Source organism: Felis catus, chromosome D1 (assembly GCF_018350175.1).
Source record: "Felis catus isolate Fca126 chromosome D1, F.catus_Fca126_mat1.0, whole genome shotgun sequence".
NCBI classification, from domain to species: Eukaryota; Metazoa; Chordata; class Mammalia; order Carnivora; family Felidae; genus Felis; species Felis catus.
In genome coordinates, this window is record NC_058377.1 from 97,291,614 (window position 1) to 97,318,601 (window position 26,988).

General features: G+C 47.3%; 1 protein-coding gene and 1 long non-coding RNA gene across 2 annotated transcripts in view; one reads left to right on the forward strand and one right to left on the reverse strand.

The window, feature by feature from the left end:
- Nucleotides 1–434: 434 nt before the first annotated feature.
- Nucleotides 435–24,150, reverse strand: LOC123380589. The gene is made up of 2 exons (XR_006586570.1): nt 23,453–24,150; nt 435–1,755 (listed from the first exon to the last, which is right to left on the reverse strand). It is a non-coding gene; the product is annotated as an uncharacterized LOC123380589 (long non-coding RNA).
- A 1,802-nt stretch (nt 24,151–25,952) lies between these two features.
- The window catches only part of PRDM11 (PR/SET domain 11), an 89,601-nt gene continuing 88,565 nt past the window's right edge, over nt 25,953–26,988 (forward strand). The window contains exon 1 of the mRNA XM_023239785.2: nt 25,953–26,077. The gene's annotated coding sequence lies outside the window, so the exon portion shown is untranslated. The remainder of the gene's footprint in view (nt 26,078–26,988) is intronic.

Here is a 26,988-nt window from a genome sequence, read left to right on the forward strand (position 1 = left end):
ATGTCCTGCGGGGTCCCGCAGATCCCTCACCTGCCTTGCCCTCGGGGCCGGGTTCGAGAACCAGTTATGTCCTCCTGGTGGAGGTGGGCAGGACGATGAGCTGACGCCAGCGGGAGCACAGAGCTGCGCATCGCCACGGCCCTTCAGGAGCAGCGGTCTCTGAAGCGACCCGCCTCCTCCCTCGCCTGCCCTGCAGCTACGTGGAGACCCAGGCCCAGTGCCCAGACCGCGGGTCCCAGGGCCTCTCTTCCAGCACTTTCTTAACTCCACCCCCCCCCCCCCCACCACCACCCTTGAAATGCCTGCTAGTGCAAGAATGAACAAGTTTACCTGGCAGGCCTGGCCACCAGCCCGGAGTAGCTGACACAAGTGTGACATTTCTTTGAAGTCCTGGGTTTTGACTCAAAATGATAGACAGATTCTGCACTCTGCTCCACGGTGCTTCCGGTTTTGTTTAATCTAAAAATAGTGCTTTAAATCACTTCCACTGAAGAAAATCAACTCTCCAGGAAGGTGCCAGGCTCATCCTGTGGCTTTGTAGACACCCCAGGCTCCTGGCCATGGACCTCAGGGCACCCGGGGCTAGAAATTTGAGAATGTTGGCCCCCAGCCCTCAGGTGGACTGGATCTCTGAGCCTTTCACCTCTGACCGGTGCCTGGGCATCCTGCTTGAGCCACCTCCAATTTCAGTCGCTCTGAAACTGTAGCTAACCCTGACCAGTGCCCCAGGGCCATCAGAAGAGGTGGCCTCTTTCTGCTGCGGGCAGGATGGAGTGAAGGCAGCTTGGCCGGGGCAAAGGGATGCCCAGACATCAACGGCACCCTGATGGTATCGTTCGCTCTCCAAGAGCCAGCGGCGCCCGGCCCTCCCCGGGGAGGTGCCCACAAATCCCTCTTGTTAGCACTTGCAACAGAAAGAGTCCTAATTAATCAAACTTCCATAGAAAGGGGACCACTCGGGGGACCTGCTCCTTCTCCTCAAACACTTGGAGGCCGTTCTGGGGAGGAGGAAGCCCTCACCAGATCCAAGACGCAGGTACAGGAGACGGAATGAGGCAGATTAAGGATGGGAGAAAGAAGCACTTTGAGTCGGAACCTTCTGGAAACAGCAGGGCCTGCTTCATCAGATAGTGAGCTCCCCGTCACTGTGGGCATGCAACCATGAGCCGAGGACCTCCTGGTAGGGAAAGGGTAGAGGGATGGGGAGGGACGAGCTCTTTGTCCGTAAAGCGGCTTCCCTTCCTGAATCTCGGATTCCACGACACTCTAAGCCCTGTCCGGGGACGTCCCCTTCTTGCTCCAGTGACGAGCCCCGCCCAAAGTCACCATTCCTCTCTTGGCTGGAAGCACGATGGGGTACGCAGGCAGGTGCGTGGACCCTGTGAGACCTCTTCTCAGCAGGAAGGGGGTGGTGGTGGCTACCGTAATGGGTCAGAATTCCAGAAAATAGGAAAGCTCAAAGACCCTTGTGGGCAGCTCTCCAACTGCTGCTGAGGTTCATGCCCCTTGCGTGCAGGCATCGCTGGAGGGGCAGTGCATACGACCTTGGCAATGCTGAGTTCAGCGTGAAGAATTTCTCCGTGGCTACCCCACCAGCCCACCACAGGGCTCACGGGCTGTAGCGGTGTTACTTCGGGTTGCCAGCAGAGGGCGGTAGAGCGCTCCCAGAAGAGGCGCCTGTTCCTGGTGAGCCCAGAGACCACCCAGCTCCTCAGGCTGCAGAAGTCTTGGAAATTGCAACTCTCCAGGCTGCAACTTAAGAGAAAGATTCCTTTCCGTATTTACATGGCTTTAACTTTAGTCAAAGCAATACATCACCTTTGTTTTCAATGTCCAGGGCTTCTTTCGGACTTGTAACAAAATCCAGCAGTCTCCCCTCCCGCTCGCCTCACCCGATGCCCCCTGCACGCAACCACGTGCAACCGCGCTCCGTGAGTTTGTTCCTTGTGTCGTTTAATCTCTGTATCTCTAAATAGCCTGCTTACAGTTCTAGTGCTTGATTTCTTCATTGCAGCCATCATCTTTGACTGCCACTGATGGAAGATGAAGATTTATCTTTGCATCATCTACCCCAAGCCGCCCTTTCATACACACACACGCATACTCTCCCTCTCTCTCCTCTCTCCCGGTGTAATTATCTCACTATTTTTTTTATTATTATTAAACCAAGATTCTTCATATTTATAGATTTCTGTCATCTCCGGACAGAGGGCGCGCCTTATTTGTCACCATGATTTTCTACCCAATGTTGCTCCTGACCGAGATATTCATCGGAGAGCAAAAGAGTGGCAATGGACTTCGATCCATGGAAATCAGTAGCCTTACCACATTCTCCATCATTCGGAGGCTGGGAGCCTAACTGGAAAGTGGCATGGCCTCGGAAGACTCAGTTGTACTCTAGAGACAACACCCTGGAAGGTTGAGGCTCCGTTTTAGGATTAAGAATATGTTCTCGCACAGCGTATGCTATTCCACCTGATAACACCCTGCAGGATTTCTGTTTCTGAACCCCACGACTTTGAACTCTGCTGATCTGGCGATCTCTGTTCCGGAGCACAGCAACGGGCCCCTTAGTTAGTTGATGAGACCGGAAACTCCGGGTTCCTCCTGCCATGGAACCGACTGGCCCAAGAGGAGGGTTACTCTACCGCCTGGTGTGGTTGATCCCGGTTATCACATCAGGCCTCTGTTCTACAATGGATGGACTGTGTCTGAAACCCAGAGGCCTTTCCGGGTCCACCTCATAGCCCTTCCACATCCAATAATAAAAGCTAGTGTAGAGCGATCGCAAGCAATCAAGGCAGGAGCACTGAAAACTCAGACTGTTGCAGGGGCGCCTGGGTGGCTCAGTCGGCTGAGCGTCCGACTTCAGCTCGGGTCATGATTTCACCGTGTGTGAATTTCAGCCCCGAGTCAGGCTCTGAGCTGTCAGCGCAGATTCTGTGTCTGCCTCTCCCTCTGCCCCTCCCCTGCTCACACTCTGTCTCTCTCTCTCTCAAAAATAAATAAACAGAAACTTTTTTTTTTTAAATCAGACTCTTACAGAATGAAGAGCTGGACCTCCACAACCATCTAAAGAATATGGAATGTGGCATGGGCGGTAGAAGGGATCTATAAAGATCAGCTCTGCCCCGGTGACCAGTAAGGGAAGCAAGGACTATTGCAATCACGTGTCTCTTCTCCTCGCTTATTACCTGCGTGTGTGTGTTTATATTTGCACATATTGCTAATTTCCTTTTCACCATCCCCTCCTTTCCCCTTAGGGTTTCATTACAGGATTGCTGATGAGGGTTGGTTTTACAATTCGGTCTCTAGGTCACAGGAGAGGCAGGAGAGAGTGTGATTCAGCTTGCGGAGTAATTAATATCACCCACAGATGAACACTAGGATTGCCACCCCGGGGGCTGGAAACAACGAATGTTAGGATGCCGTCTCCCCTTCTGAGACAGCTCCACGCGCACTCTTCTGTGCCCTGCTCTGTGAGGCTGGGCTCAATCTGAACATTTCTCTTCTCACTTGCCAGCTGGCTGGCTGCCATTTGAGGGCGACTAGCAGAAGAAGGGCAGAGGCAGGAGAAGGGGAGAAGGAACTCGCACCCCTTCCTTCTTGCTCGCATCCCTTCCCATCGGTGTAACCCCAGCAATGGCCGTTGACCCTCCAGCTGGCTCTGGAGGACATTGGTTCCTGTTTCCAGCCTCCTTCAGCAGTCCCAGCGCTAGCCTCCCTGCATCCCCTTGGAGGTGCCAGCAACAGCTGAGAAGTGCCCCTTGCTTAAGGATCGGAGTCTCACCTACATGAGACTCTCCTCTGAGATCTTGAGGTACAACTAGAAGCCCACAGCACCTTCACCCCAGAAGTCTAAGTGACAGCCGTGCGGAACCGCTCCTGGGAGACGCTGGGACGGGCCAGGCAGAGCCCTCCAGAGAGGTCAGGGTCCCAGCCCCACGAAACACCTCCTCCAAAAACACTCTTCCCCTCCTCCCCTAGCCCTGGGGCACTAGATGCTTCCCAAAGCTACTATCTCTGTTTCCTCTGCATCCCCTCCTTTTAGTGTTCCGGTACCTGATTAAACAATTCTCTCTGCATTCCTCTTTCTGCGGGGAAACCGGTGTGCTTTCCGCTTTCATAACTGGGTCCCCACTGATAACAGCCACAGCAAGGAAATACGGCCCATCCGATTTCTAGTACTTGGAAAGGAAGAAAGATTGTGCTCGAGTCCTTACAAAAAAATTTTTTTGATTACCAAATAGTTTGTGATACGTGCTCAAGTGGGTAGCATCTAGATGAAAAGAACGACAAAATGTTAGTGAGGAGCATAAAACCTGAACCAATGGAGACATATACTGTTATAGGAAGAAGGTACCAATATGATAAGAGTATCAAGCAATAACTGTCCATAGAAATCTACAAATGTAATCGAATTCCATTCAGTATCCCTCAAGGGTTTTTTTTTTGTTTTTTTTTTTTTTTTTTGGAAGCATAACCAAATATGTCTAAAGTTCATCTGGAGGGATGAATCATCAATGATCACTAAGGTTTTGAAAACAAGGGGAATCTGCGTGACAGTTATTAAGATATATTACGGGGCACCTGGGTGGCTCAGTCGGTTAAGTGTCCGACTTTAGCTCAGGTCATGATCTTGCCGTTTGTGAGTTCAAGCCCCGCAGCAGGCTCTGTGCTGACAGCTCAGAGCCTGGAGCCTGCTTCGGATTCTGTCTCTCTCTCTGCCCCTCCTCTGTTTGTGCTCAGTCTCTTTCTCTCTCTCTCTCTCTCTCAAAAATAAATAAATGTTAAAAAAAAATTTAAACACATTACAAAAATACAGCTATTAAAATAGTGTGAACTTGGGGCGCCTGGGTGGCGCCGTTGGTTAAGCGTCCGACTTCAGCCAGGTCACGATCTCGCGGTCCGTGAGTTCGAGCCCCGCGTGGGGCTCTGGGCTGATGGCTCGGAGCCTGGAGCCTGTTTCCGATTCTGTGTCTCCCTCTCTCTCTGCCCCTCCCCCGTTCATGCTCTGTCTCTCTCTGTCCCAAAAATAAATAAACGTTGAAAAAAAAAAATTTAAAATAGTGTGAACTGGACCCATGTCCAGTAATAGTGAAATAGCTTTAATTGAATTACACCTTCCTTCAGACAGTAATTATACATGCTGAACAAAATATAAAATCACAACTATGTTGAAGTACTGAAGAGTGAGCAAACGTCAGAAATTAGAGCTACTGAGCATCAAAAGAAGGGAAGCATGTTTAAAAATCATGTTTGTTTTGGGGCACCCGGGTGGCTCAGTCAGTTGAGTGTCTGACTCTTGATTTCGGCTCAGGTCATGACCTCAGGGTTGTCAGTTCGAGCCCCATGTCGAGTTCCACGCGAAGTATAGAGCCTGCTTAGGATTCTCTCTCCCTCTCTCTCTCTCCCCTCCTCTGCTCATTCACTCTCTTTCTATAAATAAATAAATAAATAAATAAATAAATAAATAAATATCGTGTTTGTTTTTCACCGGAGAGCACTCTACGGTCTATGCAGTCTGGGTTGGCTAAAACTGAAGCAGAAAAGTCGTCTCACTGGCTGAAGGAGTCATATGAGAGAATTCAGGGCAGCAAAGGCAAATAGAATATGATGGTGAATCCCAGAAAGGACGAAACCATAAAAGGAGGAACCAACAAACTGGGTATAAACTCTACAAAATCCTGGGCTGACCCCAAAGATTCCAGGGGTCCTGGTGAAAGGCAAGCGTGAGCAGGAAGTCTGACAGAAGTAATGGAAGATTTCAGCTGCTGCCCTTTGGCGAGGAAACAGTTTGAGTTTCAGTTCAGCCAAGTTAACCCATTGCTGGAGCAAATATCAACGCTCTTCATGGAAAGACAATAGCCTCGACACTCTCTCAACACCTCAATCACAATGTCTGGGACACAATAAAAACATTACAAGACATGTGTGAAGAAACAGGACAATACGACCCAGGGTTCCGGGAAAAATAATGAATAGAAACCAACATGTGTATGACCAAGATGTTAGCATCAGCACAAGGAATTTGAAGCAGATATAAAAAAAAAAATCCTGAACGACTTCAAGGAAAAATGCTCATAATGAATAAGCAGAAAACTACAGCAGAGAAATAGAGACTTCAGAGACGAATGAGTCAGAAGTCCTGAAATTGAAAAGTACAATATAGGAAATGAAAAATTCACACCACGACAGATTGGAGCTGGCAGATGGGTCAGCAAATGTGAGCCTGATAAACAGAAATTATTCCGTCCGAAGGGGAAAGAGTAGAAAATAAACAACGCGGGGCCTTAGAAATCTGTGGGACATTATCGAGTGGCCTAACATGTGAGTAATTAAAGTCTCAGAAAGAAAGGAAATGGATCCCGGAGAGCAGAAAAAGTATTTGGACCAACTACTGGCTAAAAATGCCCCCAAATGAGATGAAAAACATAATTTACATACCCAGTAAGCTCACTGAATCCCAAGGAAAGTAAAAACAGAAGGAAGTCATACTCAGGCCCATCGAAGAGCAAGAGGAAATCTTGAAAGCAGCTAGTGAAAACCAAGGAAGAAAAGACATATTACACACAGAGGTTTACATAGGAACAACGGATGACGTATCGTCAGAGACAATGGAAGCCAGAACACAATGGACTGACGTCTTTAACGCACCAAGAGGAAAAAAGGAATCCAGAAAAAAAATACCCTTCAAAAGAGACACTGCAAATAAGTGAAAGCCGAGAGGACGCATCGCCAGCAGACCTGCTCTATAAGAAATACTCAAAGAAGTTCTTCAGGCTTCAGGGAAATTATAGCTGAAGGAAAGTCAGATTTACAGGAAGGAAGTCTAAAAATGGTAAACATGGAAGTAGTTACTGAAAAAAATGTCATTCTCTTAATTTAATTTAAACATAATCGGGGGCGCCTGGGTGGCGCAGTCGGTTAAGCGTCCGACTTCAGCCAGGTCACGATCTCGCGGTCCGGGAGTTCGAGCCCCGCGTCGGGCTCTGGGCGGATGGCTCGGAGCCTGGAGCCTGTTTCCGATTCTGTGTCTCCCTCTCTCTCTGCCCCTCCCCCGTTCATGCTCTGTCTCTCTCTGTCCCAAAAATAAAAATAAATGTTGAAAAAAAAAATTTAAACATAATTGAATATATAATATGTATATTGAATATATATAATATAATTGAAGTAAAAACATCACAATACTGTATTACGGAGTTTATAACGTATGTAGTTGTAATGTATATGAAAAATGTAACACAAATAAACAAGAGATTGTTACAAAGGTCTTACCTTCGACATGAAGTGATAAAATATCTCTGCTAAATTCTGGATACATACTGAAATCCCTAGAACAAATACTACAAGATAACACAAAAAGGTTTAGCTGAAAGGCCAATAGAGAAAAGGTTGTTTTGTAAATGTTTGGTTAATTCAAAACAACACAGGAAAAAAGGGACAGAGGAACAAAAGATTCATGGGACATATGGAAAATAAATAGGAAAATTGATAGGCCTACATTCAACAATATCAGTAATTATGTTAAATGCAAATGAAGTAAACATTCCAGTTAAAAAGCAGAGCTCATCAGACTGGCTAAAAGAGCGAGAATCTTTATGATTTTCCTTTTTTAGTTTCAATGTTTATGTTTTAGACACAGAGATAGAGCACGAGCTGGGGAGGGGCAGAGACAGAGAGAGACACAGAATCCGAAGCAGGCTCCAGGCTCTGAGCTGTCAGCACAGAGCCTGATGCGGGGGCTCAAACTCATGAGCTGTGAGATCATGACCTGAGCTGAAGTCGGATGCTCAACTGACTGAGCCACCTAGGCACCCCTCTTTACCATTTTTCTCTTGATTTTCTTTTCCCTAGCTTACTTTATTGAAAGAAGACAGTATATAATACATATAACAAAAAATACGAGGTCATCAACTTTTCTTTATCAGGTTTCTGGTGAATGGTAGGCTATTAGTGGTTACATTTTGGGGGAATCAGAAGTTCGATGCAGACTTTCGCCTGCATGGGAGTTAGTGCCTCTAACCCTCCTCATTGTTCAAGGGTCAACTGTACTTTGATCTCATTTCTATTTATAGAGGACCACACCAAACAACTGCTATACATATTCTTTGCCAGTTCATATAGAGCACTCGCCAAGATACAGCATATGGTAGCCCATAAAATAAGCCTCAAAAATTTTCACTCTTATGAAGTCTGTTCTCTGTGGCCAACGGAATTAAGTTGGATGTTAACAATAAGGTAGCTAGAAAATCCTCAAATAATTAGAAGTTGAACAACCTGTCTTTAAGCGACTCATTGGTCAAAGAAGTAATCGGAGAAGCAATTAGAAAATATTTAGGGCTGAATAATAATGAAAATACTACATCTACAAATGTGTGGAACGCAGCTAAAGCAGTACTTAGAAATGTATGCCATTAACTGCTTATATTAGACAGTAACAATTCAAATTCAGTGGTGAAGAAACTAGGAAAAGATGACCGACTAAACTCTGTGTAAACTATAGCCTTCGGGTAATAATACATTATCGATATTGGCTCATTAACTGTAACTGATGTATCATAGTAATGGGACATGGGATAATAGGAGACTGAGTGAGAGGCATGGGATCTCTGTACTATCTTTCCAATTTTTCTATAAAGCTAAACCTTCAAAAGTAAAATCTATTAAAAGGAAAAAATTCGCAGCAGGTATAATGCAGCCACACATAAAGGTGATGATGCGTCATGACCAAGTAAGGTTCTTTCCGGGAATGTGAATTTATTTTAACGTTCCAAGATCAATCAGTATGATTCCCCTGCTTCCAGGTTATTGTGTTAACAGAACTTGACAGAATTCAATATCCATTCATGATTTGTAAACATTTCAACAAATTAGCAGTAGATGGGAACTTCTTCCACCTGATAAAGGAGAGAAAGATAGATAGATAGATAGATAGATAGATGATAGATAGATAGATAGCCTTTAGTTAATATTATACTGATGAATGACCAGATGTTTTTCCTCCAAAATCAGCAATCAGACAATATCTACTCTTGTTACTTCTACCCAACATTGTACAGAGAGATCGAGCTAGTACAATAAGGAAAGAAGAGAAGGAATACATAAAGATTGAAAGGGAGGAAGAAAAGTGTCAGAGTTTGTATGGGATTGAAATGATCAGTTTTGAGCGTGGGATGAGAATCTGGCTTGGCCCAAGGAGAGGGACTCTGGTGAGGGACAGAGATACTGTCACCCATTTTGGTGGTTGCCTGGGTCTGGTGTTCTATTTTATAAACTAAAGGAGTTGAAAACGCAAGGCCAGTGTTCCTCCACGGGAGATCTGCTGTGCTCCAAGGAGGCACAGGAAGCTAAGGTGATGAGCTGTAGGCAGAGCGAAAACTCTTGGCTTAGGTGGTTAAGAGACCAAATCATGCTAGAGGAGGGTCCTGTGAGAACCACAGACTAGTTTCTTTCTCAAGACACACGTTATATTTTGGACCTAGATGGAGTGGGGGAGGAAAGAGCTAAGCACAAAACACCCAAAGAACAGGGGAGACAGGTATCTTTCAGGTTCTTAACCAAAACCCGAGACGGTCCCAGCTGAAGAATAGGGATGAACCAGATATGGGCTGAATACTATTAAAATAGCAAAGCATCCAATGCATAGCTTTACACAGATTGAGATGATCGGCCTCTCCCCCTGTTTTCCAACAGAAAAAAAGAAATCTTTGCTACTGAAAGACATAATTTATATAGTCTCTACAGTCCTTTTATACCCAAATGTCTGGTGGTGACAATTTAAAAAGTGGTAGACACGCAAAGAGGAAGGAGAAGGTCACCAAAAAATAGGAGACGCATTGATGATCCAGATGCTGGAGGTAGCATCCAGTACATAAAAAGAATCATAATTAATACATGAAAATAAATGGAGAGATGGGGCACCTGGGTGGCTCAGTCAGTTAAGCACCCAACTCTTGATTTCGGCTCAGGTCACGATCTCACAGTATCGTGGGTTCGAGCCCCGTGTCAGGCTCCAAGCTGACAGTGCAGAGCCTGTTTGGGATTCTCTCTCTCCCTCTCTCTTTGCCCTTCCCTCAAAAATAAATAAATAGGCTTAAAAAAAAATAATTAGAGAGAAAGATGCACTAAACGAACCAAAGATAGTGAATTCTAGTAAAATATTAAATATTTTTAAAAATCTAATGACCACTGTAGAATTGAAAAAAAAAATCAGAATTGAAAACCCTGAATGGATATAATAGCAGACTGGACACAGTATGTGACTGGATCAGTGAATTCAAATGAACGCAATAGAAAATACCCACACCAAAGTATGCAGAAAAAAATATATAGGGCTAAAAGGTACAGAGCAGAGCAGAAAGAAGGATAAATGTGTGAAGCACATTCAAAAGTTCTAACACACATACAACTGGAGTGCTAGAAAGAAGACAGAAGAATAAGGCACAACCAGTATCGGAGAAATAATGCTTGAGAGTTTTCCAAACACTTCAGATTCAGTTATATTCAGTTATATAAAGCCCAGCAAACTCCAAGCAGGATAAATATAAAGTAAACCGCACGAAGGCTTATCATAAACAGCTGAAAACCAAAGACCAACCGTAAAAGCAGTCAGAGGTGAAAGGAAGCATTACCTTGAAAGAAGTAACAGAGAAACTGACGAACTGATTTTTACGAGAATCTACGGAAGCTGGAGGACAACAGAATAGCATCTGAACATTTAAGGAGCTGAGAGAAAAAGTTGCCAACTTAGAATTCTATACCTGCCAAAAATGTCCTTTAAAATTAGACGCGTGGGGTCGGGCTCTGGGCTGATGGCTCGGAGCCTGGAGCCTGTTTCCGAGTCTGTGTCTCCCTCTCTCTCTGCCCCTCCCCCGTTCATGCTCTGTCTCTCTCTGTCCCAAAAATAAATAAACGTTGAAAAAAAATTTTATAAAAAAAAAAAAAATTAGACGCGTGGGACTCCTGGCGGTTCAGTCGGTTGAGCCTCCGACTTCCGCTCAGGTCAAGATCTCACGGTTCCTGAGTTTGAGCCCAGCATCGGGCTGGCGAGCCCGCTTCAGAGCCTCTGTCCCCCTCTCTGCCTCACCCCCACCCTCTCTCTTTCTCAAAAATAAACAAACATTAAAATAAAATAAAATAAAATTAGAGGCGAAATAAACATTTTCATCCGAGCAAAACCAGAACGGTGACCAGCAAACCCGTATCAAAAGAAATCCTTCAGCGTGAAAGACAATAGTCCCAGAGGGAAGGACAGAACTACAGGAAGGAATGAATAGTACCAAAAAAAAAAAAAAAATGTAGGTAAGTATCAATATTCATTACTTAAACCAGCACTAATGATACCGTATAATGTATCCTGAGCTTAGAGCAGACGTATGAACACAAATACACGACTACACTGGCACAAAGGACCAGAAGAGGTGAAATTGGAAGTGTTGAAGGTCCTTGGTTGGAAGTTCTTGCCTTGTCCAAGAAGTAAAAGTATGATCTTAAGGTAGACTTAAGGGCTGTGACTGAGCTCCACTAAAAAGAAAAAAACTAGATCTCTCACCAACATGCAGGACAAGAAGGAAGTATGAAACCGAACCATGTTGGTAATTAGATTAATTATAAATGGATAAATAGTCCCCATTAAAATTTTAAATTGTCACTCCCAGTTTAAAAGCTTCAAATCTTTAAAACAAAAATAATAGGCTTTTTAGAAAGGAATGGAAAAATTCAAAATCAAAGTTATAGATTTTAACATACTTCTCAGTAAATGACAAGTAAGCAAACACTAAGTAGCAAAGTAGGGACTATTTATTTAATTTAAACAATATGATTAACCAGCTTGACCTAGCTAGCAAATGTATAGAACATCTATCCATTAACTTCAGAGTGAACATTCTTTTTAAATGCTTGTGGAAGGGGCGCCTGGGTGGCTCAGTCGGTTGAGCGTCTGACTTCAGCTGAAGTCATGATCTCACGGTCCGTGAGTTCGAGCCCCACGTCGGGCTCTGTGCTGACAGCTCGGAGCCTGGAGCCCGTTTCAGATTCTGTGTCTCCCTCTCTCTGCCCCTCCCCTGTTCATGCTCTGTCTCTCTCTGTCTCAAAAATAAATAAACGTTGAAAAAAAATTTAAATGCTTGTGGAACATTTACCAAAACTGACTATATGACGGGCCATAAGGCAAATAACCAAAATTTTTCAAAAGGCTAAAATTATACAGACTATGCTCTCTACTGGGGTGAAATTCGATTAAAAAATCTATACAAAAAGATAACTGGAAAATCTCCAAGTGTTTGGAAATTAAGCAACACATTGCTAAATAGTCCGTAGGTCAGAGAAGTAATCACAATAACAATTAGAAAATATTTTGAACTAAAGGCTAATGAAAGCCTCTGAGAAGCATCTAAAAGTAGTGATTACAGAGATTTATAGCTTTAAGTGCAATTATTAGAGAAAAAGACACATGGAAAATCAACTTTTCTGGTTTTTTTGTTTGTTTGTTTATTTAATTTTGAGAGACAGAGAGAACACAAGCAAGGGAGGGGCAAAGAGAGGGGGACAAAGGATCAGAAACGGGCTCCGTGTTGAGAGAAGAGAGTCCCACGCGGGGCTCGAACTCACAAACCGTGAGTTCATGACCTGAGCTGATTGGAGGCTTAACCGACTGCCCTGAAAATCAACTTTTCTAAAGTTCTATCTCAGCAAATGACACCTAAAGAGAGTAGAAGAAAAGAATAAAGATGAAAGAAGAAATCAAATGATAGAAAAAATAGACAATAAAGTCAACATAGATAAAACGTAGGCTTTTAAATAAGTAAATAAAAGCCAGCAACCCCTAGCGACACAGATCAGGAAAAATGAAAGAGAGAGGGAGAGGGAGAGAGGGAAGAGAGAAGAGAGAAAGAAAGCATAGATTATATCGCTGAGAAAAGAAATTATCACTACAGATTCTACAAATATTAAAAAAGATATGGTGACCTCAAGCACCATTTATGTATGCCGATAAATTTGACAATTTAGATCAAATGGGCAAATTCCTTGAAAACATAACTTAGCATGCAAGAAAAAGGAGAAATACTACAGTCTGATATTCATTTAAAAAATTGAATCTTTAATTTGAAATCCTCCCTCCAGGAAACCTCCAGGGCCAGATGGCTTCACTGATGAATTCCTTCAAATATTTAAGGAAGAAACAATGCCAACCATATACAATTTCTTTCAGAAACAGAGACAGAGAAAACACCTCCGAACCTGTTTCATAAAGCTAACATAACTCTGATAACCAATTATGACATTTTTATTATTATATATTGTAAGAAAGGAAAGGAAAACTATACGCCAATATCTCTCATACATATAAATGTAAAAATCTCAAGTAAAATAGTGAAGAAAATCTAGTGACGTATAAAAAGGGGAAATAAATCATGACCAAGCGGTTTAGTCCAAGACTGCAAGGTTACTGTAACATTCTTTCAATGCAATTCACCGTATTAATAAAGACGAAAACTTATATAATCGTCTCAATAGATATGGAATTATTCTTTGACAAAATTCAACATTTGTTCATAATAAACTACCAGAAAACCGAAAATAGAAAGGAACTCCCTTAATATAATAAATAGTACCCACGGGGCGCCTGGGTGGCTCAGTTGGTTAGGCGGCCGACTTCGGCTCGGGTCATGATCTCGTGGTCCGTGAGTTCGAGCCCCACGTCGGGCTCTGGGCTGACAGCTCAGAACCTGGAGCCTGTTTCGGATTCTGTGTCTCCCCCTCTCTCTGACCCTCCCCCGTTCATGCTCTGTCTCTCTCTGTCCCAAAAATAAATAAACGTTGAAAAAAAAAATTAAAAATCCTGTTACAGGGGCTCCTGGGTGGCTTGGTCAGTTGAGCCTTTGACTCTTGACTTCAGCTCAGGTCATGATCCCGGGGTCGTGGGATCGAGCCCCCCCCCCCCCCCCCCCCCCCGCGTGGGGCTCTGTGCTGAGCATGAAGCCTGCTTGAGATTCTCTCTCCCCCTCTGCCCCTCCCCCCTGCTCACGCTTTCTCTCTGTCTCTCTCCCCCCAAAACATAAACATAAAATATTGAAAAATCCTGCCACAGACCAGAAGTTACACGGACTTGTGAAGATGTTCCCGCTAAATGAAATGGTCGTTTGACTCTTGGCTTCTCAGGGAAGGTACCCTTTCTTCCAGAAGCCTTCCATCTGTTACATTGTGATCACAGATTTGAGACACTGTCTCCTTTCACCGGAGGCGGGTTTTGCGGGTTCTGTTTTTTCTACTTGTGTGAGGCTGATCCTCAAGGAAATCTCTTCAGCTCGCCTTAACGTGGCAGGCACCCATGAATCTTGGGAGGGACTGTCCCGTTATCACCCAGTTATTATTTCAGGTAATATTTAGAATAAAGTCAAAAGTTTCCCCTTCTGTCGTCTGCCTCTCTCAAAAATGTCCCATTGAGATTTTTTTTTAATGGGCTTTATTATTTTGAAAATCCTTTTATGTATTTATTTTTATTTTTTATTTTGGGGGGGAGGGGCAGAGAGAGAGGGCAAGAGAGAGACCATCTTAAGCAGGCTCCACACTGAGATCCTGACGGGGGGCTAGATCTCACAATCCCGAGATCACGAGCTGAAATCAAGAGTCAGACAGTCAAACCCCGCTGAGCCCCCCCCCCCCAGGCACCCCATACTTTTTAAAAAATACTTTTGGGGCACCTGGGTGGCTCACTGGGTTAAGCGGCCGACTTTGGCTCAGGTCATGATCTCACGGTCCGTGAGTTTGAGCCCCGCGTCGGGCTCTGTGCTGACTGCTCAGAGCCTGGAGCCTGATTCAGATTCTGTGTCTCCCTCTCTCTGACCCTCCCCCGTTCATGCTCTGTCTCTCTCTGTCTCAAAAATAAATAAACATTAAAAAAAATTAAAAATAAATAAAAATAAATAAAAATAAAAATACTTTTAAATTTGCAGAAAAATTGCAAAGGTATTACAGAGAGAGTTCCCCGTATACCCCTCACCAAGTTTCCCACATTATCAACATTAGTATGATACATTGGTTACAGTTAATGGACCAATGTTGATACACTGTTATTAACTGAAGTCAGTAGTTTATTCAGATTCCCTTAGTTTTCACCTAAAGATGTTTCCGCTGTGGGATCCCGTCCAGGATGTGACCGGAATGTTCAGTCATCATGCCTCCTTGGCTCCTTTTGGCTTTGCCAGTGTCTCTGACTTTCCTTCTTTTTGATGACCTCAACTTTGAGGTCAGGTATTTCGTACAATGCCCTTCTATGGTGGTTTACCTGATGTTTCTCTCGTGGCTGGATGGGGGTCATGGGTCTGGGGGAGAAAGCCATTGGGAGTTTGATGGGATGCCATTACATTTATAGGACGATTCGAGGAGAATTGACATTTCCACACACCGAGGGTTCCTTCAGGGATGGGATACATTTCTCCATCACGCTCAAGTTTTCTTTTATGATCCTCAGTGAAGTTTTATAGTTTGTTTCTTGTGGACCTAACATATTTCTTGTTAGGTTTATTTCAAGGTATTTTATAGCTTTTGTGGCTATTGTGAGTAGGAGCTTTTCAATTACATTTGTTTCTCAATTGTCCTTGCTGGTTTATTGGAAAGCCATTGGTTTTTGTAAATTTATATTCTGACTAGCTACCCTCTTAAATTCACACGTAGTTTATGATCGTTCCGATTGAGTCTCATCATTTTTTGATAGATAAGAATATCTTATGCAAATAATTATGTTGCCTCTTTCTTTTAAACACGTATGCCTCTTAGTTAATTTTCTTATCACATTCGTCAGAAGCTTCAAAGCAATGGCGACTAGGATTGGAGACAGCAGGCATCTTTGTGATTTTACTGACGCCAGCCTTTCACCTGGTTTTATGAGGTTTCCTGTGGGTTTCTGATAATCTCTTAACATTTCGGAAATGTTCTATTCCTATTTTAGTAGGAGTTAATATTAGGAATGAAAATTGAACTTTATCAATGCCTTTCTTTTGGTATGTGAGAATTAGCACCTTTTTTTTTTTAACATTATCTTCTTAGTACAATAATTAATAATTATTGCTCTGTTTTGTTTCCCTTCATGGCGCCAATTTGCAATTTGCTTCCTGGTCCGGGCACCCTCAAGGGAACTTCTCTGCCAGCCTCCGTCCTCTGCGGCTGGGATGAATCTCACCTAAGACTCCTAACCCCCCTGGCCACCTCAGAACAGTGGCAAACAGTGACCCACCTACACAATCGCTAACAAAGCCCACATCTACTGCTGATGGTGAGGGCCCAATGGGAGCGGGGGCGGGGGGATGCAGGAGAAAGAAGAAACCCAGTCTGCCCACCCAGAACCTCAGGAAAGGCACAGGGATAGCAGGGACCAGGTCTCTCAGAAGGTTGAGGTAAAGCCTGTGGCTGAAAATACAGGAATCTTTTTTTAAAACCCATGCGAGAAGCAGTGAGACTTCCAGATAGCCCATCCCAACCCCACCCCTGGCCATCAAGGAGTTGTCCCTATCTTGTACCTGCAGACCACTAGAGATATCTTTGCTAGAGAACACAGAGAATCTTCTGACCTGATTTCACCAGGTGTTGAAGAGGGTGAGAAAGGGTTGAATTAAAACTAGATGCTGGGGCACCTGGGTGGCTCCGTTGGTTAAGCATCCGACCCTTGATTTTGGCTCAGGTCACGATCTCACGAGCCCCAAGTTGGGCTCTGTGCTGACAGTCCAGAGGCTGCTTGGGAGTCTCTCCCTTTCTCTCTCTCTGCCCTCCCTTGTTTGTGAGTGCGTTCTCTCTCTCTCTCTCTCTCTCTCTCTCTCTCTCTCCCTCTCTCTCTCAATAAACAAGCAAAAAACAGATGCTTAAGCAGAAGTCAGAAATCTGCAGTTTCCTCCCCACTGAAGTCCAAAATTAGAGGTCCTTCTGACCTGGCATCAGTTTGAAGTCACTCAGGACTAGACTCAGTACCCCAACCCCCTCGCCACCCCCCACATACACAGAGGATAGAGTGGGGGATCACTGATTGTCAAAGAAGGAAAACCCTGCACCACACAGAGGAATCAGCCCACTGTAGCCTCCAGTGAGCCCTGTCTACAAATCCCACCCACTCGGGCACACAGAGCCCATTTAGTGCCCCACTCTCAAAAAGGAAAAGGCAGCCAAGGATCACTGGACATTGGAAGAAAACCCCAACGTGAGAAAGAACCCAATACATAGTGGGGGAAAGAACTTGAAGGGGGCAAATCAAACAGAGGATGGTGGGGGTGGGGAGCAATATTCCTAGAGAAGAGAAAACGTTGCATCTGTTAAAAATAAAGGAAGTTCTGGGGCGCCTGGGTGGCTCAGTCGGTTAAGCGGCCGACTTCGGCTCAGGTCATGATCTCGCGGTCCGTGAGTTTGAGCCCAGTGTCAGGCTCTGTGCTGACAGCTCAGAGACTGGAGCCTGTTCAGATTCTGTGTCTCCCTCTCTCTGACCCTCTCCCGTTCATGCTGTCTCTCTCTGTCTCAGAAATAAATAAATGTTAAAAAAAATTTTTAAAAAATAAAAAAATAAAGGAAGTTCTAAGAAACAGAGAGCAAGAAGCCTTGTTTCTTGATAAAGATTGAAAATATGGGAATTGAAAAAAAATTTTAAGCGTCTCTATGTTGAAAGATAAGGTCACGGAAATCTCCCAGAAAGTACAATAAAAAGGCAGAAATCTTGGGATATTGATGGAATGAAATGTTACTCAACACTAAAAACTAACAAACTTTTGCTGGTTCAAGCAACAACACGAATGAGTATTGTAAAAAAAAAAAAAAAAAATACAGCAAGGGGCGCCTGAGTGGCTCAGTCAGTGAAGCCTCTCACTTCAGCTCAGGTTATGATCTCAGGGTTCGTGAGTTCGAGCCCCACATCGTGCTCTTTGCTGACAGCTCAGAGCCTGGAGCCTGCTTCGGATTCTGTTTCCCTCTCTTTCTGCCCCTCCCCCACTTGTGCTCTGTCTTTCTCCCTCAAAAATAAAGAAACACTAAAAAAAAGTTTAATAAAAAAATACAACAAAATAGAAACCAAAAGCCAAAATCGCAAGAATATGTGACAGAAGCCATAGGCATCCCACGGAGCCTATAGTATTCACTGTCTGAGTTTTCAGAATGTTTGCTGAGCACTGCTATGGAAAAAAATGTCTCCAGGGAAAAAACAAACGCTCTCGTATATAATCTAACAGGTTTGAGGATATTGAAAATTATAATGAAAGCCATTCTACTATGTTGGAGGGTATATAAAATCTCAGCTATAAAAAAAATAAGTAAATGAAAAAAGATGAGTCTATTATGAACTCTAGGAAAAACAAAAAGCTGTAAAATAAAGGAAATTTAATTATAGTGTGTCTTTGGCTCAGCAGTTCACAATATCCGTGTGGTCATTATAATGAAAACACTGAGTAGGGACACAATCCAACATTGAGATCTGACCACATTGAGCCTATGGTGGTGGTAAATTGGGGCAGGGGATGGACATCAGGGAAAAGAAAGTGTAAATGAATTTAAGAGTCTCATCTACCATGTCAGAAAAATCAACAGATAACATCTAAAACTGATTAATCAAAAGCTAGCAATATAAGCATACAATTTAGGAATGCAGAGGCAAATACTAGCTGTACCAAAATAAATTCCAGATGGATCAAATATTTAAACAAAATATTAAAAGTAAATTAGAAGAAAATTGAGGACAATGTTTTTACAATTTCCTGAAGGAGGTCTTTCTAACCAGGCCCACAAAGCCATAAATAAAGGGAAAACAGAAAACATTTGAATTTCCATATAGGAAAAGACATCATAAATAAGCTTACCAAAACCTTCTGAAGTGAGGAAATAAATTGCATTGTATATTTCAAAGGCTTTCGCTATCCTTAATACGTAAACTACATTTATAAATCAATAAAAAGACGCAAGGTTCCCAATTTAAAAGGCACAAAGGATACGATCAAGCACTTCACAAACGAAGTACAAAAGATTCATAAGCACGGGAAAATATGCTCATCTTGCTAACAAAATCATGTCACTTACAACAGCAAAGAGCTATGTCACTTGCACATCAGACTATTGAAGATGAAGCACATTGGTGATGTTCAGTTTGCAAACACCTAGTCTAGTGATTCCCATGTTTCTTAACTTCATGGACTAGTAGACATTCCAGAAACCTGAGGCAACCAATTACTGTTTGATAACTTTTTGTTTTGCCAAGTAAGTTCACTGGGGGGGAAGAAACCCGCCCCCCTAAACTGCCTGCATTGTTTACACGTGCTGTTACCAACAGTTGGTAAGGGAAAGAACATTTAAACACCAGAATAATAGAGAACCCATAATCTCAAGTAGAAGATTCTTTAAGATGCACAGGTCTGGCTGTATGAAATAATCCTCACTGCTTCATGGTTTGTATCTTCTCCACAACCGGGGAGAAGTTCCTCTCTGACAGAGGTGTCTCCATGCATGGGCATGTGAAAACTGGTCCTTCATATTACAGATTGTGAGACTGAGGCTCTGAACAGATGTAGGACCCGACTCTAGTCCCCCCAGATGCCGAACCGCAGGAGGAGGACCAGAACCCACATCTCCTGGCTCCCGGCCCAGAGCTGTCTTCACGACGGGACCTGTGACCTGGCAACGTGGTTGCACTTTCCTAGAATCAAGCATATTTCCCTATGGTGGACACTTTGGAACTCATCAAACCTGAGCTCTGACCTGGGGATAAACCATCTTCGCAAGAGGCCCTAGCTCACCGGGAGCTCTCTATGTGCAATGGCAGCCCCTTTGTTGTGGGAGTGGCTCCATTTCTTCCCTCCCCACTTCCCCCCCCCCCCCCTCCCCACCAGCCGAAATCTGTCTCTATGTGGTTCCACCCAGCAGTCCTGAATCTGCTCCCGCATCTGCATGGGGTCTTGCTCGCTTAGGAATGTGTAGCATTCAGGAGCCTTATCCCAGAGTTTGCAGGGACTGGAAAACAGCCTCTGTGATACCTCAGTCTCCATCCCGCCCACCACCCCCTTCTTATCCCTAATGAACAAAAAGAAAAAGACAACACTAGGGACATATTTCAACATTTCAATGATGATTGCTGCCAACACTCCCAACCCAATTTAGAGATGAGGAGACGGAGACTCAGAGACTGAGAGAAAGACCTCTGTAGAAGCCACCTGTGCCAACACAGCACACAGTGAAGTCCCCCCGAGATGCAGGGGGTCACCCGGGTCCTCAGATCAATGTTTCCACCTTCTCTGCCTTCACCAGTCTGCCAAGGCCCTGCGCGTTATACACAACAGAAAACTGTTTCTTATAGCTCTTGAGGCTGGAAGTCCAAGATCAAGGTGCTGGCAGACTCAGGGTCTGGTGGGAACCCACTTCCTGGCTCAAAGAGGGCTGTCTTCTTTCTGTCTCCTCACAGGGCAGAAGGCACAAGGGATCTCTCTGGAACCTCGCGTGTAAGGGCGCCGATCCCGTTCATGGGGCCCCACCCTCAGGATCTAAGCTCCTCCCAAAGGCCCCACCTCCTGATGTCATCACATTGAGGATCAGGTTTCAACATATGAATTCGGGAGCCGGGCACAGACATCTGGTCTACTGCACTGGAGAGGGAGTTTTGGTGTTTTCAGCTTCTCCGGCGGCGGGCGCCGCGGGGGTCACACCCTGCCTCTCCCCAAGGTCAGAAGGTGGGAAGTTCCCCGGTCACCGGAAGGGAGGTCAGACGCTGGGCAGCCAGAAAAAAAAAGACAAGTGTGCACGTCAGTCTCATCTCTAATGTGGGGATAATTAAGCGAGATGGTTTCTGAACGTGCCGACCTACTCACCCGGCACTCGAGGTGATTGGGGAAACATGAATCAATTCCCCCATCCCCCAAGCTTGCAGCTTGCCGGTGATTTCTGCTACATTTCAAATAAGCCCAAACTGGGGGAAAGTGTGGCCCAGATCCCTGCACATCTGCCCCTCATCGCCTTCCCTTGCCCCCCCCCCCCGCCCCCGCCGAGGCCCACTCTGGGCACAGTGACCTTCTGCCACCTCAGCCGGGTCCTGTTTCGGGGCCCCTGCACCGGCAACTCTTGGTGGGTCTGTTTCCTGCCGTGCCTCGATGGGAGGAACTAACGGGGGCTACTCCGAGGGGGTTAGGTAGGGGCTGGTGGTCTGTGCTTCCTGGGGAGCTGGCAGGAGACAGGCAAGCTGTATGTCAGTTGAGCAAAAAATAGCAATGATGATCTGACCCAGGGCATCAGGCCTTAGCCACCATCGGCAGCTGGGCGAGGAATCCCTCGGTCTCAAGCCAGTCCCTCCTTCCTTCCAAGAGAGGGATCCCTCAGCTGTTGGGCAAGTGAACAAGACAAGACCAGAAGGGGACCGTGCCTGGCTTAACACAAGGCCCAGAGAATCCGGGTTCCTTCAGAAACTCTTCCAAATGTGGACTCATTTTAAATATTTATTTCTTGCCGTTAACAAGGGGGGACGGTCATCTTTAATAAAAGACAGATGAAACAAAGCTGAGTCCGCAGGATTAGAAGTGAGAAAGAGGGAATGGGGAGGAAGCAACTGCCAAAGCTGTTGGGAACGGGGGCGGGATTTGGCTCTGAGCTTCCTGGCAGCCTATGCAAAAAGGGAAACCTGATCAGTTATGGAGCTCTTCTTATTAGCAAGGGACATGCTTGCCAGTTCCCCGGGCGCAATGCTGTTGATTTTCTGTTCTTGTTTTTTCCAGGCACTAAATCTCGAATGAAATTTCTCACTTGAGGGTTTAGGAGGGATCATCGGTTGATGGCATGAACAACACCCTTGTTTTATAGCAAATGTGGAAGTGAATGACTAGTGAGCCAGGAGGCATTTAGCTTGTATCATCGGATGCATATTTTGCTGTATCATTATTATTAGTGGGTAAGAAAGGCCTCAGATTAGCTTTTCTTTCCAGAGAGCTGAGCTTGGGTCACTTAGAGCCCTTATTGTCCTCACAGGGACCTGGAGGGGGCTCAGATCGTTAGTACATTTTTTGCGGGGGGAGGTCTTAAAGTCCCCGACCTCACGTTACAAAATTCTAGTCTCCTCGTTTTCTGTGATATGCCCAAGAGAGAAACTTGGGAAATATTTTACCTTAGATTGAAAAGCTGCATTATGGGGGCGCCTGGGTGGCTCAGTCGGTTAAGCGGCCGACTTCGGCTCAGGTCACGATCTCGCGGTCCGTGAGTTCGAGCCCCGCGTCGGGCTCTGTGCTGACAGCTCAGAGCCTGGAGCCTGTTTCGGATTCTGTGTCTCCCTCTCTCTGACCCTCCCCCGTTCATGCTCTGTCTCTCTCTGTCTCAGAAAAATAAACGTTAAAAAAAAAAAAGAAAGAAAGAAAGATGCATGACGGAGAAGGACAGTGAACCAGAAGTGTCCAAGAGCGGAAGATATTGAGCAAGGGAGTCAGGCAGACCTGGGTTGGAATGTTGTGCCACCTCTAACTAGCTGTGTGGCCTCAGGTAAATTTCTTAACCTCTCTGAGCAGGGTTTCTTCTCTGTAAAAATGGTGATGATGATTTCTGCCTCGGATTGAGTCAAAATGGTAATGTCCCAGGGGCGCCTGGGTGGCGCAGTCGGTTAAGCGTCCGACTTCAGCCAGGTCACGATCTCGTGGTCCGTGAGTTCGAGCCCCACGTCGGGCTCTGGGCTGATGGCTCAGAGCCTGGAGCCTGGAGCCTGTTTCCGATTCTGTGTCTCCCTCTCTCTCTGCCTCTCCCCCGTTCATGCTCTGTCTCTCTCTGTCCCAAAAATAAATAAAAGTTAAAAAAAAATGGTAATGTCCCCCAAAAGTGTGTGCAGCCTGTTGCGTTCATTTCCATCCCCTTTCCCCCCTCCCCTGCTAGTTTCAGGGAATTCAAGCGGAGCGCCCCCCCCCCACCCCCCGCCCCTACCTCCACTCACAGAGCTGAAGTGAGCTTATCTTCCGTGGCGATTACCTTCAGGCCCTCAAGTCACTTGCTGCCCACACTAACCCGGACCACCTGTGCCGGCCCCTGGTGGCCACGGGCTCCCTTTGGACATGGTTCCAGCCACCCTCCCAGCTTGGTTTCAGATTCCTCCCTGTGCCTTGGTCTTGATTATCGGCTATGCGGCCGCTTCCCGAGGGCAGAACGTGAGACCCCCCCCCCCGAACTCTTCACATCACGCAGGAGGACACTGGAGCCCGCACAGTCCCCCGCTCCAAGTCACACAGCGTGAGCTATGCCTCAGACCCGGGTCTCTGTCCCGTGGAGCATCTCTCTGCTCTCCGAGGGTGACAGCTGAGGTGCCAGCTCCCCAGCCCGCGGTGCCTGAGGACCCGGCCCCGCTCCGCAGGTGCAGCCCCCAGGACCCCGGCGTTCCTCGCCAAGGGAAGCCGGACTGGGCCAAACGGGTGGGGAGATTCAAACAGAAAACCAGCACCGCAAGGAAAAATTCCCTCTTTGCCTCACTTACCAGTTCATTCATTCTCTTAAAAGACCGCTCTTTGGCTCTTCGGAGGCTGTGACCACAGTCTCTTTATCCGCTTGGCTTTCTGGCCTCATCCCTAGTTCCTCCGCCCACCCGCTCTCTCCTCCAGGCGCAGCTGACCACACGTCAGACACCCCGGGCACTGCAACACCTCTAGGTCTCTGCTCGAGCTCTTGGCCTTCCTGAAATGCCATCTTACCACTGCTGAAAATTCCAGCCTCCGCAAGGCCCCCCCTCTGACATCACTTCCTCGGTGTGCCATGATCCTTGAAGGCAGCGAATGTTCCTTCCTCAGCGCCCTTCTCCTGCCTAGCCGCTTGGCCCCCAGCATAAAGCTTAGGGAAGCTGGGCGTGCATTCATTACTGAATTATTTCGAGTTAGCTGTGAGTGCCTCCGTGGAGGCCAGATGGAGACGTCCTTGAAGGATCCCGTTTGACTCATCTTGGTACTTCCCTGTACCCCACGCTCTGCCTGGTGTGGACCAGATGGACACTCCAGGAACTTTTATCGTTGTATTGGATGCCATATAATTATGGCATTAGCTACTGTTACTGTGACCAGCCTGGCGATGGGCCCCTTTATTTTTTTATTTTTTAACGTTTATTTATTTTTGAGACAGAGAGAGACAGAGCATGAACGGGAGAGGGCCAGAGAGAGAGGGAGACACAGAATCGGAAGCAGGCTCCAGGCTCTGAGCTGTCAGCCCAGAGCCCGACGCGGGGCTCGAACTCACGGACCGCGAGATCGTGACCTGAGCCGAAGTCGGCCGCTTAACCGACTGAGCCACCCAGGCGCCCCGCGGCGATGGGCCCCTTTAAATACAACTCTCATGGCCCCTCACGCAGAGCTGGCAGGACACGTGGGTTATTTAGTGTGCCTCACTTCGCAGATGAGAAAACTGAGGCTCAGAGAAGGAAAGTCACTTACTCAAGATCACACAGCTAGAAACAGACACTGGCTCCGAAGAAGCTGCGTTTTTGATGTCAAAGTTAAGGGGAAAAGATGATGTGGTACATAAAGTTTTTCGCCCTTCACCCCCCCCCCCCCAACATCCAGACTCCAAGAGCCATCAGCACGTCCTGGGACCTGACCATGGACGCCCATCTCCCGGCCAGGCTCCCCACCAGCAGCGAGGTCGACAAGGAACTTCATTCCCTTGGGAGGACGAATCCCTAGGGTAGTACCCACCAGAGGCTGCCTGTGCCAGCTCTTGTCGGCTCAGATGGACTTTTGAGGGGGGAGGGATGAGGCGCCCCTCAGTGGGCAGCGCCCCACCTAGGCACCTTGGTGGGATCGAATCCCTCCAGGCAACTTCTGAGTGAGGGTTATGGCTCGCGTTTTAAAGCCAGCGCAGCACAGCCTCCCCTGGCAGGAGACCTTGCAGTTCAGCCTCAAGCCTCGCAGACAATGCCAAGAGAAAGGGGTTATTTTGGGAATGGTTGCCCTGGTTACGCCATCCCGCGGAGTCCTCTGCCCCATCACAACCCCTCCGGGTCTTCTGGGCGCTGAAGGAAGCCTTTCAGACTTTTAAACACTTTGCCTTTACGAAAATTCCGCCCCATTTTTTCTTGGCTACTTTGTGACACTGAATCCCATTCACAGACGGAGAAACTGAGGAACCGAGCAAGTGAGCGAGGCGTAAACGTCCTTTCCAGGTGGGCCAGGGACCAGCCTGTCCGATTCTCAGAATCTCCAACCCTGTGACAAATTTCGATTTGAACAACACGTGCGATTCCCGACCGAAAAACCGCAGCCCACCATAAACAGTTAACATTCCAAGCGAACCCCCAAATCCCTTACCCTCAGCTTGTAGCTGGTCTCCTGTGTTTTACGACTTTAGTTTGGATCTCCAAACTGCTGGGCATTCAAAGGGTTAAAAGGGACCAGGAGGGGGCCTGCTGCGCGCGGCGGGGCCTCGAATGGGTTAAAAATATAAACGCATTAATTCCCCCTGACTATTTGGATCAAAACGGGCAGCCAAGGGGCCAGGAGAGCTAGTGAGCACCCCCCCCCCCACCCCCGCCACTGAATGCCTTTTTAAAATTCTAGAACTTTTAATTCCGACCAAAAAAAAAAAAAAAGTGTCCCAGTTCGAAAGTTCTCTTCACCTTTTCTTTTTTCATTTCATTTCTTTTTTTTTTTTTTTTTTTTTCTCGATTTCTCCGCGGGCTGGGTTATAAAACTCGCCCTCTCCTTTTGGGTTCGAGGAGCTGGGTTCCCCCCTCCGAGCAGCCCGCGGGGCGGGGGCCGAAGGGGCCCCGGGAGTTTTTCTCCGGGGCCGGGTTGGGACGCGGCTGGTGAGTCCCGGCTCCGGCCCCTGAATTGGGGGGTCCGCGTCTGCCCCAAACGCCGCTTTCTTCCGTTTTCCATGTCATTTCCTGTACTAATAAGATGGTGGTCAAAGCAGGGGAGGAGAGCAGCAGCGAGTCGCCGCCGCCGCCGCGCCGAGGCTGGCGCTGAAACTTTGCCTCGCCGGGGACCAGCGCGCCCGCAGCGCGGCCGCTCCCGCCGCGGGGGCCGCCAGCCGGGGCCGCGCCGCCTCCGCCGAGCCGCCCGCCGGGCCGCCCGCGCCGCCCGGGCCCCGCGGCTGCCGCAGCATTCCCGGGAAGGTGAGTCAGCCCCGGTAGCCAATGTGGCCATTGAAAATGGCTTCGGAAAGCGCTCGGCAGTTTGCCAGCGAGCGCGGGGGCCGCCGGTGCAGGGGCTGCGAGCGGCTGCGGGGGGCGCGGGCGGCCGGGGGCCCGCGCGGGAGGAGCGGGGGGCCCGGGCGGCGCGGGCGCGGGCCGGAGGGGGGGGCGGCTCGTCCCGGCCCCGAGGTGGGTTAACCCTCGGCAGGTAGCTGCCGCCGCCGCCGCCGCCGCCGCCGCCGCTGCTGCGGGATTCGGGGGCCGCCCCTCCGCCTCCTTCCTCCCCGCTCGCTCCTCGCTCGCTCGCCTTGTTACAATGTAGCCTTTTCTCTGCGCCGACGTTCCGCCCGCTGACGGACGTGGCCGCCGACCAATGGGAGCGGCCGCCCGGGCCGAGCGTTCGGAATGAGAACGCGGTGACACGGGCGGGGCGGGGCGCGGAATGCTTGGAGGGCTCGGTGCGGCCGCTGGCCTAGTTCTCGGGGGCACTTTCGGCTCGGCGCCTGGGGCAGATGTGGGGGGCTCGGGCCCTTGGGGAGGCGGTGGGGCCTCTTCCAAAGCAGCCCGCGACTTCCCGCTAAATGTGGCCGAGCCGGAGGCCGTTTCTTTAATACGTTTGAAATCTTGGTTGCGGTGTAGACTCTTCGGGAAATCTCTCTGGAGTGTAGCCTCCTCCATCCCCCCCCCACTCGCAGTCCCCAAGGTGCTCGCACACGCGGAAACTGCAGAAACTTAGCGGCCGATGACCTTTCTCCGGTCAAGGCCAGCACGCCCTAGGCGAGTCGCTGCAAGGGGAATGCACATTTCTTGAACGCTGGGCGACGCCGGTTGAAAAGTTGCTTCTGTCTTGAACTGGGTTGGGCAATAGAGGCTTGACCCCCGGGATGGGCCGG